Genomic DNA, 21,003 nt, shown 5'->3' with positions numbered 1-21,003 from the left:
TGCATACCTAGTTTAGCTAAATTAGATGGGACAGGACTGGAAAAAAGCAGGACTGTCCCTGAAAAAGTTGGGTCTGTTGGCAGGTATGTGGATGGAAAAATGTTATAGGGTGAAGTGTGAGTTATAGTGTTAATGTAATGCTATTAGTGAGTGAAGGCCAGGGCAAATAACAAGGAAAAGGTCCTTGTGTTTTGTGCATTGTAAGTGTGTGTGTATGTGTGTTATGTGTGATGTCACTGTGTGTTATATGTGTTATATGTGTTATTGTGTGTGTTATGTTTGGTTGGTTGTGTATCAGAAGGAAAATAATGAAATGGAAAAGGAAATGGGAAAGGCAAATGAGTGGGCAATTGGCGACCCGCTCACCTGTTTCACCCCAGGGCAAAGCACCCAAACACTGTCAGTCTTAGACGTTTGGCAGCAGACTTCCAGAGCTCAGACACAAGGCCCTAGCGTAAGCTGGCCACTCCGGCGGAGGTAGCAGGCGTTGCCACACCGCAGACAGAGGCAGCCAGGGGGGAGAAACTGCCCTTACCATTAGGGACATTTTGGGCATGACTCTAGCCAGGAAGCGAACTGGCAGAGAAGAGATGCTGGCACCACCACCAGCAGCAGCATTGAAAAGGCGAATGAGTGGGCAATTGGCGACCCACTCACCTGTTTCACCCCAGGGCAAAGCACCCAAACACTGTCAGTCTTAGACGTTTGGCAGCAGACTTCCAGAGCTCAGACACAAGGCCCTAGCGTAAGCTGGCCACTCCGGCGGAGGTAGCAGGCGTTGCCACACCGCAGACAGAGGCAGCCAGGGGGGAGAAACTGCCCTTACAATTAGGGACATTTTGGGCATGACTCTAGCCAGGAAGCGAACTGGCAGAGAAGAGATGCTGGCACCACCACCACCACCACCACCACCAGCAGCATTGAAAAATTGGAAAGGCGAATGAGAGGGCAATTGGCGACCCGCTCACCTGTTTCACCCCAGGGCAAAGCACCCAAACACTGTCAGTCTTAGACGTTTGGCAGCAGACTTCCAGAGCTCAGACACAAGGCCCTAGCGTAAGCTGGCCACTCCGGCGGAGGTAGCAGGCGTTGCCACACCGCAGACAGAGGCAGCCAGGGGGGAGAAACTGCCCTTACAATTAGGGACATTTGAGGCATGACACTAGCCAGGAAGCGAACTGGCAGAGAAGAGATGCTGGCACCACCACCAGCAGCAGCATTGAAAAGGCGAATGAGTGGGCAATTGGCGACCCACTCACCTGTTTCACCCCAGGGCAAAGCACCCAAACACTGTCAGTCTTAGACGTTTGGCAGCAGACTTCCAGAGCTCAGACACAAGGCCCTAGCGTAAGCTGGCCACTCCGGCGGAGGTAGCAGGCGTTGCCACACCGCAGACAGAGGCAGCCAGGGGGGAGAAACTGCCCTTACAATTAGGGACATTTTGGGCATGACTCTAGCCAGGAAGCGAACTGGCAGAGAAGAGATGCTGGCACCACCACCACCACCACCACCACCAGCAGCATTGAAAAATTGGAAAGGCGAATGAGAGGGCAATTGGCGACCCGCTCACCTGTTTCACCCCAGGGCAAAGCACCCAAACACTGTCAGTCTTAGACGTTTGGCAGCAGACTTCCAGAGCTCAGACACAAGGCCCTAGCGTAAGCTGGCCACTCCGGCGGAGGTAGCAGGCGTTGCCACACCGCAGACAGAGGCAGCCAGGGGGGAGAAACTGCCCTTACAATTAGGGACATTTGAGGCATGACACTAGCCAGGAAGCGAACTGGCAGAGAAGAGATGCTGGCACCACCACCAGCAGCAGCATTGAAAAGGCGAATGAGTGGGCAATTGGCGACCCACTCACCTGTTTCACCCCAGGGCAAAGCACCCAAACACTGTCAGTCTTAGACGTTTGGCAGCAGACTTCCAGAGCTCAGACACAAGGCCCTAGCGTAAGCTGGCCACTCCGGCGGAGGTAGCAGGCGTTGCCACACCGCAGACAGAGGCAGCCAGGGGGGAGAAACTGCCCTTACAATTAGGGACATTTTGGGCATGACTCTAGCCAGGAAGCGAACTGGCAGAGAAGAGATGCTGGCACCACCACCACCACCACCACCACCAGCAGCATTGAAAAATTGGAAAGGCGAATGAGAGGGCAATTGGCGACCCGCTCACCTGTTTCACCCCAGGGCAAAGCACCCAAACACTGTCAGTCTTAGACGTTTGGCAGCAGACTTCCAGAGCTCAGACACAAGGCCCTAGCGTAAGCTGGCCACTCCGGCGGAGGTAGCAGGCGTTGCCACACCGCAGACAGAGGCAGCCAGGGGGGAGAAACTGCCCTTACAATTAGGGACATTTGAGGCATGACACTAGCCAGGAAGCGAACTGGCAGAGAAGAGATGCTGGCACCACCACCAGCAGCAGCATTGAAAAGGCGAATGAGTGGGCAATTGGCGACCCACTCACCTGTTTCACCCCAGGGCAAAGCACCCAAACACTGTCAGTCTTAGACGTTTGGCAGCAGACTTCCAGAGCTCAGACACAAGGCCCTAGCGTAAGCTGGCCACTCCGGCGGAGGTAGCAGGCGTTGCCACACCGCAAACAGAGGCAGCCAGGGGGGAGAAACTGCCCTTACCATTAGGGACATTTTGGGCATGACTCTAGCCAGGAAGCGAACTGGCAGAGAAGAGATGCTGGCACCACCACCAGCAGCAGCATTGAAAAGGCGAATGAGTGGGCAATTGGCGACCCACTCACCTGTTTCACCCCAGGGCAAAGCACCCAAACACTGTCAGTCTTAGACGTTTGGCAGCAGACTTCCAGAGCTCAGACACAAGGCCCTAGCGTAAGCTGGCCACTCCGGCGGAGGTAGCAGGCGTTGCCACACCGCAGACAGAGGCAGCCAGGGGGGAGAAACTGCCCTTACAATTAGGGACATTTTGGGCATGACTCTAGCCAGGAAGCGAACTGGCAGAGAAGAGATGCTGGCACCACCACCACCACCACCACCACCACCAGCAGCATTGAAAAATTGGAAAGGCGAATGAGAGGGCAATTGGCGACCCGCTCACCTGTTTCACCCCAGGGCAAAGCACCCAAACACTGTCAGTCTTAGACGTTTGGCAGCAGACTTCCAGAGCTCAGACACAAGGCCCTAGCGTAAGCTGGCCACTCCGGCGGAGGTAGCAGGCGTTGCCACACCGCAGACAGAGGCAGCCAGGGAGGAGAAACTGCCCTTACAATTAGGGACATTTTGGGCATGACTCTAGCCAGGAAGCGAACTGGCAGAGAAGAGATGCTGGCACCACCACCACCACCACCACCACCAGCAGCATTGAAAAATTGGAAAGGCGAATGAGAGGGCAATTGGCGACCCGCTCACCTGTTTCACCCCAGGGCAAAGCACCCAAACACTGTCAGTCTTAGACGTTTGGCAGCAGACTTCCAGAGCTCAGACACAAGGCCCTAGCGTAAGCTGGCCACTCCGGCGGAGGTAGCAGGCGTTGCCACACCGCAAACAGACGCAGCCAGAGGGGAGAAACTGCCCTTACCACTAGGGACATTTTGGGCATGACTCTAGCCAGGAAGCGAACTGGCAGAGAAGAGATGCTGGCACCACCACCACCACCAGCAGCAGCATTGAAAAATGGGAAAGGCGAATGAGTGGGCAATTGGCGACCCACTCACCTGTTTCACCCCAGGGCAAAGCACCCAAACACTGTCAGTCTTAAACGTTTGGCAGCAGACTTCCAGAGCTCAGACACAAGGCCCTAGCGTAAGCTGGCCACTCCGGCGGAGGTAGCAGGCGTTGCCACACCGCAGACAGAGGCAGCCAGGGGGGAGAAACTGCCCTTACCATTAGGGACATTTGATTCATGACACTAGCCAGGAAGCGAACTGGCATCGAAGAGACACTGGCACCACCACCAGCAGCAGCAGCAGCAGAATTGGGAAAGGCGAATGAGTGGGCAATTGGCGACCCACTCACCTGTTTCACCCCAGAGCAAAGCATCCAAACACTGTCAGTCCTTGGCGTTTGGGAGCGGACTTCCAGAGCTCAGACACAAGGCCCTAGCGTAAGCTGGCTACATTGGCGGAGGTAGCAGGCGTTGCCACACCGCAGCAAGTGCAACCAGGGGGGAGAAACTGCCCTTACCATAAGGGACATTTGAGGCATGACACTAGCCAGGAAGCGAACTGGCAGAGAAGAGACACTGGCACCACCACCAGCAGCAGCAGCAGCAGCATTGGAAAAGGCGAATGAGTGGGCAATTGACGACCCGCTCACCTGTTTCACCCCAGGGCAAAGCATCCAAAAACTGTCAGTCCTTGGCGTTTGGGAGCGGACTTCCAGAGCTCAGACACAAGGCCCTAGCGTAAGCTGGCTACATTGGCGGAGGTAGCAGGCGTTGCCACACCGCAGCAAGTGCAACCAGGGGGGAGAAACTGCCCTTACCATAAGGGACATTTGAGGCATGACACTAGCCAGGAAGCGAACTGGCAGAGAAGAGACACTGGCACCACCACCAGCAGCAGCAGCAGCAGCATTGGAAAAGGCGAATGAGTGGGCAATTGACGACCCGCTCACCTGTTTCACCCCAGGGCAAAGCATCCAAAAACTGTCAGTCCTTGGCGTTTGGGAGCGGACTTCCAGAACTCAGACACAAGGCCCTAGCGTAAGCTGGCTACACCGGCGGAGGTAGCAGGCGTTGCCACACCGCAACAAGTGCAACCAGGGGGGAGAAACTACCCTTACCATCAGGGACATTCGAGGCATGACACTAGCCAGGAAGCGAACTGGCATTGAAGAGAGACACTGGCACCACCACCAGCAGCAGCAGAATTGGGAAAGGCGAATGAGTGGGCAATTGACGACCCGCTCACCTGTTTCACCCCAGGGCAAAGCATCCAAGCACTGTCAGTCCTTGGCGTTTGGGAGCAGACCTACAGAACTCAGACACAAGGCCCTAGCATAAGCTAGCTACACCGGCGGAGGTAGCAGGCGTTGCCACACCGCAGCAAGTGCAACCAGGGGGGAGAAACTACCCTTTCCATTAGGGACATCTGAGGCATGATTTCAGCCAGGAAGCGAACTGGCAAAAGATACTGGCACCACCACCAGCAGCAGCGTTGGAAACGGAAAAAGGTGAATGAGTGGGCAATTGACGACCCACTCACCTGTTTCACCCCAGGGCAAAGCATCCAAAGACTGTCAGTCCTAGGCGTTTGGGAGCGGACTTACAGAGCTCAGACACTAGGCCCTAGCGTAAATTGGCTACACCAGCGGAGGTAGCAGGCATTGCCACACCGCAGCAAGTGCAACCAGGGGGAGAAACTACCTTAAACATTAGAGAGAAAAAATTTAACTTTCCAAGCTAAGAGCTGGGTAACCCAATTTGGGCAGATTGAATTTAAGAAAGGCAATCTGCTCCATCAGATGAGGTGCCATGCGTGAGCGCTGTGGACTCAGTATGTTTCCAGTCATAGAAAACACGCGCTCACTTTGAACAGTGGTTGGCGGACATGATAGAAGCTGCTGCGCAACCCATGAGAGTGCAGGCCACACACTCTTCTTTTCATCCCAGTAGCTAAGAGGATCAACATTAGGAGCAGAAGGAACTTCACAGAGGTAAAGTTTGACCATTTCAGCAGCACTACTCTCCTTTCTGCTGCTAGCTCTGTCAGATGGTCCAACTATACTGCCAAGTGCCTCTTCCCAAAACGCAGCTGCTCCACTCAGCTGTGTTGTGCTGCTTGTGGCACTGCTGCTGATGCTGCTGCTAGGGGTAGCAGACCACATCATCTCTTCCTCCTCCTGCACCTCACCCTCCTCGGACAGCATTCCCATTTTACGCTGCCAGTCACGCACCTTGTTGACCAATTGCTCCCGGTAGCTACTGAGAACATTGAATTTCAAAGCTAGCTTTCCCTTAATTCTTGGATCACAAAGGCACGCTAGCATCATTTCGGGACTCTCTTCCATTCGCTTGCGAAGGTGTACTTTTAGCAGATCCTTCAGCTTCCTGACTATGGCTGCTACGTCAGGATGTAGAGTGCCACCTTGAACAGCCTCACGGTTTCCAAGGAACACATCCATCTTGCTGCCTAGATGGGAGAACACTGGGATTACCTGGGCCAGACTGGCAGTGTTTGAGCTTAAATTTTCTGTGGCATCCCTGAATGGTTTAAGGACTGCCACTAGCTGGGCGATCACTGTCCAATCCTCCCTATTCAATGGAGAGGTAATCCCAATATTGTGCTCTGAGGCAAGATTATGGATTGCCCTCTGCTGCTCCAAAATCCTCTCTAGCATGTCTAACGTGGAGTTCCACCGTGTACTGACATCCTGACGTAGGCAGTGTACGGGAAGACCTGACCTCTCTTGCTCTTCCCTCAAAAGTTGGCTAGCCTTAACACTATGGTGAAAGTGCCCAGCGATCTTTCTGCAGCGGGACAGAACTACTGCTGCCACATTAGTTCCTTCTGACATTGCTGCCTTCACTACAAGATGGATGATGTGGGCTGCACAGCGCACACCAACAATATGACCATCTCGCAGCGCTTTCACCATATTGGCACCTCCGTCAGTTACCACAAAACCAACTTCAACATTGGTGCCCGCCTCTGCTCCCACCCAAAGGCTAAACATTTTCCTAATCGCATGCAGAATATTTTGGGAAGTGTGCTTTTCATCCATCACTTCTGCATGGAGAAGGAATGATCGGTAGCCTGCTGCAGCAACTTCCTTAGACACACCGGGCTGCCACCAGTGTGCTGTCAAAGAAAGAAAGGCATGCTGGGCGCTAGGTGCACTCCACAAATCTGTAGTGAAATGAACACACTGACCAGCAGCCTTGGAAAGCTCCTCTTTCACTGCTGCAACACAGGACCGATACAGCGAGGGGACAATGTTCCTGCTGAAAGTGGAACGTGACGGAACTGTGTATTGTGGAGCCACAGCCGCCATCAATTGTTTGAAAGGCTCCCCTTCAATCATGGAGAAGGATGCCCCTCCAACAGCAATGAACTGACCAATAAGTCGCGTTACTTTATTGGCCTGCTGTTTGGGCATCGTTCTCTTGGAGTGGAATGCCCCAAATTCTTCCAGGGTGGGCTGGGCATGCAGTGCTCCAACCTGCCTTGGTCTCTGGCTGCCAGCACTAGTTGCTGCTGCTGCTGCTGCTGCTATTGGCTCAGAAGAAGAAGCTGTTGGGGTTTTTCCACGGCCACCAGCTATGCTGCCTGCACTAAGTTTTACCTCTGCATCTTTCCCCAATAGCACAGCGTTGTGTTGAGTGCTGAGGTGATGCTTCATGCTAGCACTGGTAAAATGGCCAGACACTTTCCCTCTGCTTATTAGCTTCCCACAATGTTTGCACTTTCCATAGCGCCCTTCTTCAACATTTTCAAAGTGCTCCCAAATTGGGGCGCGCATAGCCTTGGAGTGTGCCTTGGGTGCTGCTCTTACTGCTCGGGGTGGATGAACAGAGGCAGAACTAGTGGTGGTGGGACTGGTGGTAACAGTACTGGCCATAGTGGGACTGCTAATTGCTTTAGATTTGCTAGGTTTTGCTGCTGCTGCTGGTGGTGGTGATGGTGATGATCGTAGCGGAGAAGGTGGAGGCTCAGGGGAAAATTGTGCACTAGTCATTTGGACACTGCTCCCTGAGGAATCTGATTCCTGACCACTCATCTCCTCTACTTCCTCTGGCTCATAGTCTAGCTCTTCATTAGCCAGATCGAATGGAATTCCTGCTAGGCTGGAGCTAAGACTGATATCGTCGTGAGACTCGTGACTAGTAGTAGTGCGAGCAGGAAGAATAGACTCTGCACTTGGCCTCTCAGTCTCAGGCTCCTCTGCTACCTCGCTAGGTGGAGTTCCACTATGTGTAGCCCTCTCTCTAACTGTCTTTACAAAAATTTTGTAAGGACTTGGTGGCTTGCTAGAGGTACTAGGAGGACATGGCGTGGCGGTACCAGTGGGAACAGTAGGCGCAGCACTAGTGGTGGTAGAGGCGGGGGTGGTGGTGGTGGTGGTTTTCCCTACAAAGGAATGAGATCGCTTTGGTTTGGGACCCCTCTGAGTCTTGCTGCTAATTTGGCTCTGCTTGGTACCTTGCATGCTGCTGGTGGATGGGGAAGATGCTGCTTGGGGCAAAAGGCACTTCTTTTTAGTCACTGGGCTGGTACTACTTGTGCTACCCTTTAACTTTGAACGTGCTTCTGGTGCTTTAGGCTTTCCGTAAAAAACCATAGAGCTTGTGGGCCTAGCCGCACTACTACTGCCTGCTTTTGGTGCCTTTCCTTTACTTGATGATCCTTCAAGCAATGCTTCCCCAAATGATAAGCGAGAGCTTGGCCTACTTGGCCGACTAGACTGACGCAAAGGCTGCATCTTAGAGCTGGTGGTGGTGCTGGTGGTGGTGCTGGTGGTGGTGGTGGTGGTGGTAGATGGAGCTTGTCCCTCCTTAGTCCCAAAAGGAGGATCCATTTCAAATTTTGTGTTGTGTGTGTAGTGTAGTGTAGTGTAGTGTAGTGTAGTGTTTAAAAAACTATAAAAAAAAAAAAAAAAAAATAAAAATAAAAAAAAGGAAAAACGAATTAAAGACAAAAAAATTAGAGGAAGTTCTCTTCAGTGCTACTGCTTAAAAAGTAAAACTATGCACTACTGCACTGTGCTGTGTGCAATCTGCCAAAATCCTAAAGTTATTGAAATTATTAACTCAAGATTAACTATTTAATAACTAGCAGTATTTTATTTTTAATTTGAATTTACACGGGCCTAAGAGCTTAGCCTACCACTATGCTAGCCTAAAGCTATATTTCCTTACTATAAGTCTACCTCTAGGCAGACGCTCTCAAACCCACTAAGCTAAAGTGAGGTTAAATCAGATTCAGTATATGATTTATTAATTAATATTAAGTTATATAATATTAATAGATTAGAACTAATTTACTTATATATTATGTATTATAGATAGAAGAATATAGATTATGAATTAGAATTTAGAATTAGAATTACTTATATTATAGATTATGAATTAGAATATTATTATTTATAATATATTATAGATTAAGATTAAAGAAGATTAGAATTATTTTAGTACTACAGCTAGTAGCTTGAAGCTTTGCTTAGTACAGCTCGTCACAGTCAATTTTTCTTGAAAAGAATTAGAAATAAAATAAAATGTCACAGCAAAACAGTTATCTTCACTGCTTGCTGCACTCACTAGCCCAACAAGTTCACTTCACTGATGGACTGAGGTGAGCAAAACACTAAGGGTACTTTTAATAAAATTGAAATAAAATGTAAAATAAATGAGAAAATCTTTGCAAAACAGTTAACGTCACTGCTTGCTGATCAAAAAAAAACACAGCACTTATGCGGCTGCACTCACTAGCCCAACAAGTTCACTTCACTGATGGACTGAGGTGAGCAAAACAAATGAAATAAAATGAAAGATTAATTAAGAAAAATTGACTTGGTCTCTTACTGTTGCTAAAACAAAGCACAAACTATAGAGCTGCAGCACCAGTACTAATAAGATTAGCTGAACTATACGCTAGTAGTAATTAATTAATATTATTACTTTTATTTATAGCTAATTTAATTAACTATTAAGATAAGAAAGAATTAGAGAATTATTGATATTACTGATTTTAGATTAGACACTAGTAGATGTTCTGAATGTCTACAGTACACTCTACACTAGTATACTATTACTAACTATAACTGACAAATATATATATAATTTTATAATGAATTCAATTATTAATTATATTAATTAATATTACTGATTTTAAATTAGACACTAGTAGATGAATGTCTACAGTACACTCTACACTAGTATACTATAGTATATATATATATGACTGACAAATATATATATATATATAATATTATAATGAACTATTAAATTATAGATTCTATTAAATTGTAATTTATAAATTCTATTTAATTTATTTAAGCAGGACAGGCAATAGGCACTAGTGCCAGCCCAGGGCAAGGGCACCCCAGTGCCACTGAGGCACTGGGTGCACTGTCAACTCAACAGCACTTACACTAAAGTTGATGACAAATTAATTTTAAAAAAATTAAATTAATCAAATTATTATTATTAAATATATTAATTAAGTAGCACTGAAGTGAGGATGAAGTACACAGTGAGAAATGGCAGGCTAAGGCTTACCAGTCTCACACAGAACAGAACAATCTCTCTCTGTAACGCTCGGATGCAGCACAGCAGTGTTGCCAAAGCAGTCACAGCGAAAAATGAATGGATCTCTCAGGCAAGCTCTGGTCTTATAAAGGCGCCTTCAGAATTCAAAAAACAGCAGCACAGGCATTGGACGAGACCCTTAGCGTTACGTCACAAGAGTGAGCTGATTGGACAGACGAGGATCAGCTCACTCCTGTTTGAAATTTTGGCGGTTGCGCGGCAAAAACGAAGACGATCACGAAGAATCTTCGAATCTTCGTGATTGTGAGTCTTCGTCTTCGCCTACGGTTTGCCGGCACTGTATTCTGTTCTACGTTCCTTCGGAACGAACAAAAAAACGGCCTCTTCGTGCTCGTTTTCATGTTCGCCCGAAGACGAATGCACAAGTCTAATATTTACGCCTCGCGCGGAGGGGCAAACAAATCCATTCTTCTCCCGTAGGTTTCTGTCCCCTCTGACAGCTGAGAGGTTTGAGGCCGACAGGTTCCTTGCCGAGTATTTATGCCTTCACTTTGCGCCCTGATGTCTTCCTCTGGACCCAGGGCCGCGTGTAAATGCGAAGATACCTTAATCAACGGAATGGGTTCTGGGAGCCCGAGGCCTCTAAGTGTCATGGCTCCCGAGAGCGCGTAAAATAAATTCAGCAAAATAGCGGCTTCTCACATCCTCCACACGGCACGGAGTTTGGGGCTCCTTTATCCAGCCAGTGAAGTTTGGATACAATGGTTTCATTTTACGAGAAATAAAATATATTTAGCGCCTTCACGAATGGGATAGGCGTTCGGCCCCTACATTATTTATAAGGTAGATAAGTGGAGCAGCCTCCCAGCAGAGGTGGTAGAGGGTAATACAGTGAGGGTATTAAACATGCATGGGATAGACATACGGCTCCTGAATCTAAGACGAGACCAACGACTTGAGTCTTAGAGGCTTGAGTCTTTACAGCAGGAGACACGGGCGACTAGATGGGGGCCGATGGGGGCCGATCTGTAACAGCAAGGAGATGCAGGGACTTGTGATCTCAGTGCTCGAGGTCTGCAGGTCTCGGGGATTCAGAGGATTTCTCGAAGGAATTGAATGCAGTTTTTGTTTTCTCTGTTGAATTTATCATAAATAATAACGTTGGGTTTTGTCGCCGGCGGTTACCGCAGAATGGTAACCATGAAGCCATAAAACTTTGTAGCTATTGCAGCAGCGCGAGGTTCAGGATAGTCTTACCCTCGACTATAGAGATCTGCGCAGAGCGTGTCAATCGCAGCGTTTTCGTAACCTCAAAATCGCGTCAACGAGCCAAGAAATGACAAGGAATTTACCAGCAGATCGGCCCCCGGCGGCCCCCGTCTAGTCGCCCATGTCTCCTGCTGTAAAGACTCAAACCTTAATCAGTCGTCGGTCTCGTCTTAGATTCACGAGCCGTATGTCTATCCCATGCATGTTTAATACCCTCACTGTATTACCCTCTACCACCTCTGCTGGAAGGCTGTTCCCCTTATCTACCACCCTGTCCAAAACATGTCACAAGCACCTTCCAAAAGCGTCTGACCTGGGATCCAAAAATGATAACCTTGATATTCTGCTGTTTTGTGTCCCAAGCATCTATGTTTGGAGAACTTGCAGTGGACGTTATGTATTATGTATTGTGTATTATGTATTGTGTTTTGTGTATTGTGTATTGTATATTGTGTATTGTGTAATATGTATTGCGTGTTGTGTATTATGTATTGTGTATTGTGTATTGTGTATTATGTATTGTGTATTGTGTATTGTGTATTGCGTATTGTATTGTGTATTGTGTATTATGTATTATGTATTGTGTATTATGTATTGTGTATTGTGTATTGTATTGTGTATTGTGTATTATGTATTATGTATTGTGTATTATGTATTGTGTATTGTGTATTGTATATTGTGTATTGTGTATTATGCGATAGAAATATACAGAACACGAAGAACAAAGGGCAGAACGTTCAAAGAGTTCTCTCCGTGTATCAAGTTCTATGCATCGATGCTTTATTCTAGAGCTAAAACAGTCAAGAAACACAAATCCGGTCCCTTCTTTCCGCAAAGTATCCTTTTTTCACTTAAATTTATGATATCGAGCCTCTGATTTCCTATGACTTTGATGACATCGTCTGACTACCCCTGGTTACATTTCAGGCCGCGTGGCCATTAATGCGTCTGCAATCAATGAGCGCGTATTACATGCACCGTGTTCGCATAACTAAAGCAAATGCACCAATCACAACGCAGCATTATTTTATTTTTTTAAATGGAAAAAAATAATTGTTAGAAAATATATATATTATAAAAAAAAATCTATAAATGTAAATTCTACAAATTTACTATATAACACATCATTTTATATATTTTTCTGGACATAAAATAAAGTGTTCCAAAGTTCTGAAGGATTTCCGATAAGATATTCCGTGTGACGCGACTTTGCGGTGAGCGCCCGCTTGTTCGTAGAGCTGTGGGTGACGTGGAAAGGGTTAATAAATATGAAATCCCAGCATTAGGAACATCCTAGAGAGATCAGAAGAATTGTGAAGCGTGAAGGGGGGGGGGTAGCTCTTCATTAACTGTCTGTATCAACTGCAGCGGAGATTAGAGCGAAATGCGGCGGCGGTGACCGCATCACAGCGGGGAACTAAATCACCGGCCATTGAAAGTCACAGAATATATTGATTTCTCGGCGCTTGATCACCCAGGAGTTTTTTTATATTTTTTTTATCACGTATGAATACTTGGAAGCCATTGGTTGAGACGGTAATAGCCTTTTAGGATTTGTAGCTCTAGCAGAAAAAAAATAAACCAGGTTTATAAAACACAATATAAAGCTTCTCGGCGTCACGAGACATTTCCACCGGCTCCCCCGCCACCTTCTGCTGGTATTGATCAGTTTGGCTTCAAAGTGGGATCACAGACCCTCACGGACCGCCATAAAATTAGCGGATTTCATTTTTATTTTTTTTTCGAGTTGATAAATCCGGCTGTATAAAATAATTGATTTAGCGTAGAGGAGAGCGTTTGATTGTCACATATGGGCTTTATTTTGTTTCATGATGAAAAGGGGAGGACGGGGATTTTAAGAAGCTTATCTTCAACTGAAGAAGAGAGGGTTTCGTATGAGGAGTTGGCCCCGAATGATCCCGCAGTGCAGGGAAGCATTTACCTCGAGTGATGCCCCAGGGCCTGACCCCGGACAGGTCCTCAAATGTCCCCTCCATGGTCACCATCCTCACCGCGGGGCACCAAGAAATGATGTTGGTGCAAATCGCCTTGGAATGAATTCTATGGCGGCTGTGCCGGCTTCATGGTGTAAATGGGGCAGTTGGGGAGTCCAGAGATCTTCCTTGTCACCAACCCATTGCTCAGCGGCACGGTGGAGGGGCAGATCATCCAAGAGCCCATGGACCTTCCACAGTTCCACCCTGGATCTGCTGCCATTTTGGACTTGCTTTCCAAGGCCTAGATGACCTACCAGAACACCTGTGCAGCAGACAACAATGCACATTATCCGGATCTCCAAAAGGAACTGCCTAAGAAGAACACAGAAAGGATCCAGCCTGGGGGGGATCGCTGCCTAAAGTAATTATTATACAACTAAATGGCTATTTTTGAAACCGCAAGTAAAACGTACAAAAAGGCTTTTGGTTCTGTTCAAATCATTGCCTGTTCAGCCCACAAAGCCCTCATTTCAGACCTCGGCAATTTCAATCATATTGAACGTTCCAAATGCATATTCAGAAAAAGCTCATAAAAGTAACGATATATTTAACACATTTCTGGACCGAATCACACCGAAAATAGACTATTCTGTGCCATTTGGGTAAACTAAGGTTGCAGATCAGCTGGACTCACGGCTGGACAGATAAACATTAAAAGGAGAAAAAAAACAGTATAAGGGATCCCCGATACTTAAAAAAAAAAAAAAAAATACCTGCCCACGCAAAAAAAACCATAAACCTCAAAAATAATTTTCTTCTGTAGCTTAATGAGGTTCTGACACGGAATCCTCATCAAGATCACTTGGTTAATAAGACTAAGTTCAAACTGATTATATATATTTACATTATATATACGGTATATAAATATATATTAGTCATGGGACTAACCACTCATTTACCAGTCACTTCAAAGGGTTAACTTTAACATAATGTGTAAATGTAATACTAAGAATGAAAGTATCTTTCTGTATATTTTTATTTTCTTGTTTATTTTTTTCTGTTATTAAACCTGTTTTTGATACAAACATATGTTGCATTTTGCGTAACCTCCATGGCGGAGGCCGAGACTCGACAGACAAATAACCCTTCTTCTAACTGCGTCCGAACAACAATCGCTGATACTGAACCCCCCCCCCCCCCCGTTCCTCTTGGTTTTAATACAGGAGATGATTACGAAATATCTTTGCATACAATGAATCAAAGCCAAATATATGGATGTTTGATTTCAGCCTTGAGATTTATTTTTTTTCCCCTTCATCTCATTTCCACTTTGAATTTAAAGTCGGCAGCAAATATGTTTTTTTGTTTATTGAATCTATGGGTAGGTGCCCGTAAACGGCGCTCTCGCCACGAGGTGGAAATCTATTTTCCATTAAAATAATAAGTTCACGTGTCATTTGATATTATCTGGGGATATTTCTCCTCCCTCTCTCTCTCTAAATCACTTGGTAAAAGAGACTTTGTTGCTATGCACAAAGCTAAAACCAGGTATCGTTTTTATTTCCGCTTCTCCAAATAATAAAAAAAAATACCAATTTTATTTTTCCACATCTGTGCAGAAATAGCTTATTAAATATGAATACTTTTTTGTGCTTTATATTACAAATAGATTTATTTAACTCGAGATATAAGCTATTTGGAACATTGCTTGGATAGCTTATAATTTATTAATCATTGGCAAATGGGATACATTTCTCGTTCAGATTTCTCCACCTGCTATTAGCGCTTTGATATATTATAGAATGTAAACTAACACAAAAAAGATTACAATAATAATAATAAGCATTTCTTCCAGTGGAAGCTGCTTCTTCTAGTTGTTTATGAGTGTGGCAAATAATGGTTTTATTTCGTTCTTTTTGATACGTTGGAAGAACTATCCGATGCAGGAAGCAAAATCCCCATTACCAGCATGAAGATTGGGGGACACCAACATGAGAATTGACAGAGATTAACATGAAGATTGGGGGACACCAACATGAAAACTGACGGAGATTAGCACGAAGACTGGGGGGACACCAACATGAAAATTGACGGAGATTAGCGTGAAGATTGGGGGACACCAACATGAAAACTGACGGAGATTAGCATGAAGATTGGGGGGACACCAACATGAAAAGTGACGGAGATTAGCATGAAGATTGGGGGACACCAACATGAAAACTGACGGAGATTAGCACGAAGACTGGGGGGACACCAACATGAAAACTGACGGAGATTAGCGTGAAGATTGGGGGACACCAACATGAAAACTGATGGAGATTAGCATGAAGATTGGGGGACACCAACATGAAAAGTGACGGAGATTAGCATGAAGACTGGGGGACACCAACATGAAAAGTGACGGAGATTAGCATGAAGATTGGGGGACACCAACATGAAAAGTGACGGAGATTAGCATGAAGATTGGGGGGACACCAACATGAAGATTGGAAGATACCAGAATGAAGACTGAGTGTTACCAGTATGGATGTTGGGGACCACCAGCATGAGAACTAGCATGAAGATGGGAAGATAACTGCATGAAGATTGGAAGATAACTGTATGAAGATTAGAAGATGCCAGCATGAAGACTTGGAGGTATCAATATGAAAATTGGGTCACACCAGCATGAAGAAGGAGAGATACCAGCATTAGTATTGAGAGACACCGGCATAAAGATGGGGAGACACCAGCATGAAGACTGGGTGATACCCACATGAAAAATGGGAGACACCAGCATGAAGAATGGGATATACCAGTATGGAGACTGAGGGACACCAACATAAGGATGTAGAGATACCAGCATGAGGACTGAGAGACATCAGCATGTAGACCGGGCCCCAGCATGAAGAGTGGGATATACCAGCATGGAGACTGAGGGACACCGGTGCAATGACTGGGAGATACCCGCATGATGGTGGAGAGAAACCAGCATGAGAATTGACAGATACCAGCATGAAGATCAGGGGCATCAGCATGAAGAGTGGGAGACAACAGAACGAAGGTTTTGAGAACCTAGTATGAAGATTGGAGAGGCACGACCAATGGTAAGGGACAAAAGTGAACCGGCGTACAGGTCAGATGTTTGTATCGGTCGATAAGGTGCGGTGGCTCACGCCGGCAGGGTATTTCATTGGAGAGTGTAACCCCCGCAAATAAAAACTGAAAATATTTTTGGAGATCAATAACCATCTGTCTTCTGAAGTTCAGAAGTATTAAATTATTACCCACTGTTAACCATCGGGGTGGGGGGGCGGTTAATCCTTTTAATTCTACTAATTCTGGTCTTTGTTCAAAACCGAGTAAAAATCGACCTTTAAATCATTTGTATTGGTAGACATTATAATGTCGTTAAATATTTTTATTTTTTGCGATGCCATTGCATTATTTTGTACTTTTTGTAATTAAATTATATTTGCACAGTTGGCCGTTCTTGTAATGCAGCTAAAAATGAAGTATTTTATCTACCGTGCCATTTGTTAATATGTCACATTTTTACTGAGTCAATAATTCCATTTTTAAATTGCAATATTTTGTAGCAATTCAGGCAAGCAAAAAATAAACGCGCTCATGGTGGATGGGGCTAATTGTAATTTTTTTTCCCCATCTCCATGGCAAATATCTGTTTATTAGGTTGGCATGGCATGGATGTTTATGGCTTTATCCACTGATTTTTATGGTTTTATTCTGTTTTGTGAATTTTTATGTGACATGTGTGACATCCCTGGTAGCCGATGCATTTTCCTGCCATTGCCGTTATTTAAGCCGTGGCTTTAAATTTGATGTAAAATCCACACCAAGCCCAGGACGGGGGATTTGAGGAATGAGTTTTAATGAAAACCTTAATTGATATCTTACATAAACTACTTAACGATCGATGCGGTTTTAGTCAATATCTGTATCCCAATCATTCCATCCCGGGCCGTATAACCCACCGCATAGAATCTAAATCGTGAATTTTCGGCTTCCAGCCTTTAGACTCCTTATTCCTCTCACGCCTGGAGGTCGGACGCCGGAATTAAATAATACAAATAAAATCGGTTTAAAATCCTAAACGTCCCTTTCTGACAAGCACCATGCGCACTTCTACTTAATCTGAAAAATGGCTCTTTCCAGGAGTCTCACGTTTTCCTCTATAATGCGTTATCCGGCATATAAAACATGAAATTCTGCTTTTATTTCTGGCAAATATTATCATAAAAAGTTACCCAAGCCTCCTCTGCAGGATGTTTGTTTTTTTGTATTATGGCCTTACGGAGGCTGATGAAGTAACGTGAGAAGGAGATGAATTCATTATTATTATTATTATTATTATTATTATTATTATTATATTATTTCAAATTATGGCAACTTAATGGGATGGATTTGGGGTGAAAAATATTGGGGTTTAAAATCTGGGAAAAGGAGGACATTTTTGGATATTGGGGACAGTGACTCTAACATTTTTCTGCATTATAAAGGCCAGGGAACCAGCCACGTATAGTATTTCCTTAAATCAGTGAGCCAGGCCCTGTACACTGTACAGTTAAATCATGGAGAATGCCCTGTATAATGTACAGTTAAGTCAGTGAGCCAGCCCCTGTATAATGCATAGTTTAATCTGCCAGCCCCTGTAGAATGTATAGTAAAAATTGGTTAGCCGGCCCCGTGTAATGTATGAAGAAATTGGTGAGCCGGCCCCATGTAATGTATGAAGAAATTGGTGAGCCGGCCCTGTGTAATGTATGATGAAATTGGTGAGCCAGCCCTGTGTAATGTATGATGAAATTGGTGAGCCAGCCCTGTGTAATGTATGATGAAATTGGTGAGCCAGCCCTGTGTAATGTGTGATGAAATTGGCGAGCCAGCCCATTATAATGTTAAATCTCTACATGGGAGGAATTCCTTTTGGTCACGCCCACTCCCCACCCACTTTCCCTCCCATTCCCCCTCCTACTCATTATTTAACGGTATCTGGGACAACCCCCAAACCCCCCCCCCCCGGTGTTAGATAACAGACAGCGAGGCTGAAATGCTATGAGAAATGTAAAAAAAAAAACAAATCTAAACTATTGCTTTATATTAACAGCGGGCAATAAATGAGTATTTTATTCTTTGTTATCGCATTTAAATTAAAAACGTTCAGATTTTCAGCCGTAAGCACTCTCGCGCCACCATCGCATAACGTTATGTTTGTGAGTTAATTTGAAGCATTATTTAAAATGCATTGTAGTAAGCAGCCTGCAGCCGCTCCGGCCCCTCGGCCCCCGATAGGAGGCTGACGTTTTTTAATATACAGCCGCAATTTGAAGGTTTCTTTTATAATGACATTGACTCGTCTTGGGTTGGAACGTTCTTTGCGGCGGCCGGGAGATACACGCAGGGCCGTTATATAACATCCTCGCTTCGAAATTAATTCCTCTTAGTAAAAAAAAAAAAAAGACGTCTCTTTGCAATGAAACAATTTACTGACTAAAGAAATTCATTAAAACCTAATTATTATATCCCTTTGTAGTCCTTTCTGCGTCTCCCTGAAGCAAAATGACTGCGTTATACAAATGAGGTGGTCGCGGCGATCGTGAAGTGCATCGAAGTCCTGCTTTGAAGATTCTTTCAGTATACACGGAATTAGTGAAACGCTACGTTAACAAATTCATGTTTTTTTCCAATATTTCTTCAACGGGGCCGGGTCCGAAGGCATTTTTTGTCCATTTAAAGGGGCGCTGCGGCTATCAGAGGGTCTGTATCTAAATGCATGTAACAGCGCCAAGGTCCCTTTAAATACATGTGAATTTGCCCCTTCGCCCAGCTATTTTCCGTGTGCGAGGCGTGTTCAGCAGAATTATCACCAGGAAGCTCCAGTGCTGGCTTGGTGAGGGTTGCAGGAGGGGGTCTATACGGACCCCCCGTGTGCATGTACAGAAGGCGCTCCTATTCATCTCAATGGGAGCTGTTTCCTGACGCTAGTTGACTCCTGCAAGCAGCCAATCAGTGTCGAGAATTGTTGGACCATGGAAGAGGAGGGCAGCTGCCAAGCTGCAGCTTCTACTTCAGGTAAGTTTCTTAATTTATTTTGGTTTTGGTTGCAGCAGCCAATTAGTTACCACCATAGCAACCAACGGGAGATTCTCACTGATTGGATCATTCGGAATCCCACTTAGTTCTGAAATAGACTTTTTTTTTAACTCTACCAAACTGAGGTGAGACGTTGAGGCCGAGCAAAGGCATTTTTGAAAAATATCCCTGTTTAAGAGTCAAATATATAAATGTTACAAAAATTTGTAAAGGAATAACCTTACAATATGATTAAAAGAGTAAGACTTTAATAAGTTACCCTCTGTAAGGGCCAGGTTTTTTTTTCTTTTCCAGGGGATTTTTTGTGAACAGTGGAGACCAGACACGTAAATCCCAAGGGAGAAAAAGAGCAATTAAAAAGTCATTTTTTAAAATCTAGTTATATGATTTAGTATTAAGAAAAAATATGATGTTTCAGGACAGAAAGAGTACTTAAAAAATAATGACTTGAGGGAAAAAGTACAAAATCAACCCAGACGGTTAAACATTTCTGTAATTTATCTACAAAGCTACATAATGAATAAAAGCGAAAAGTATAAGATGTTTAATAATGATTTACAACCCATGGTGGATTTTTCATTAAAAAGAAAAAAAAATCAGAAACTATATTGTGTTTCATTTGGCCTTTTTTTTTAACATTTCTTATGTATTGTAAAGAAAAAAATCTGATAAAATGCTCATGAAAATACAAAAACTTTAAATGTAACCGAAAAATATATATATATTTTTATCTACAACATTCCAAAGTTCTAAACAACAAAATTAAATTGCCCGTTTAAATGTTACGAATTGTAATTTTACTTGTACGAATGTCCGAAAACAACCATAAATAATGAAGCAGAGAGCAACGAATTTTAATTTGTGTTTTGTTGGGTTTTTTTCAGTCTCACACTTACTCAAGCTCCCTCACACTCTCAATGTCTCCCAATCTCTGCCGACCCCTTCCGTGTCTCTGTCTCCTTTCCCACAGCTCACCTTCTTCTCTTGACTCTTCTTGTTCTTCTTTCTTCGGTCTCCTTTCTTCGTCTTCTTCTCTGCATCATGATAATGAAAATAATGAAAGGAGGAAATTATGAGAAAGAAAATATTCAAGAGAAAAGAATAATTAGCAGAATAGTGTCAAACTTTTTGTGAAAAAACTATAAATTATACGTTTATGTAGAAACGGGGCAGGCCTAAGAAGGGTGGCGGTGAAAATACCTCCCCAGGGCAATACTAGGAGCTTTCTTTATACCACGTCTGAGTAGACAGAGGCTGTAAGACGACCACAATGTCCGCCGGTGAATGAAAAGTCCTTCTAACGACACAGCCCGTCATACTAATGAATTAATATTTAGCTTCACTTCCGACAAACGCTGACATTGATAACCGAAACTCAGAAACGGCCGCATTTCATTTTAAAATACAACAAATCAAACAAGGAATAAGATTACAAACTAATTTGGAGGCATCTCATTAAGTGACACATTGGGACAGAAGACAATGAGCAATTATTAATATAATAAGCACAGCACTTATCTCCGTTC

Source organism: Sceloporus occidentalis, unplaced genomic scaffold (assembly GCF_023333645.1).
Source record: "Sceloporus occidentalis isolate IW3139 unplaced genomic scaffold, rSceOcc1.0.p SCAF_235, whole genome shotgun sequence".
NCBI lineage: Eukaryota > Metazoa > Chordata > Lepidosauria > Squamata > Phrynosomatidae > Sceloporus > Sceloporus occidentalis.
The sequence above is the reverse complement of the archived record's forward strand: the minus strand, read 5'-3'. Positions refer to the sequence as shown.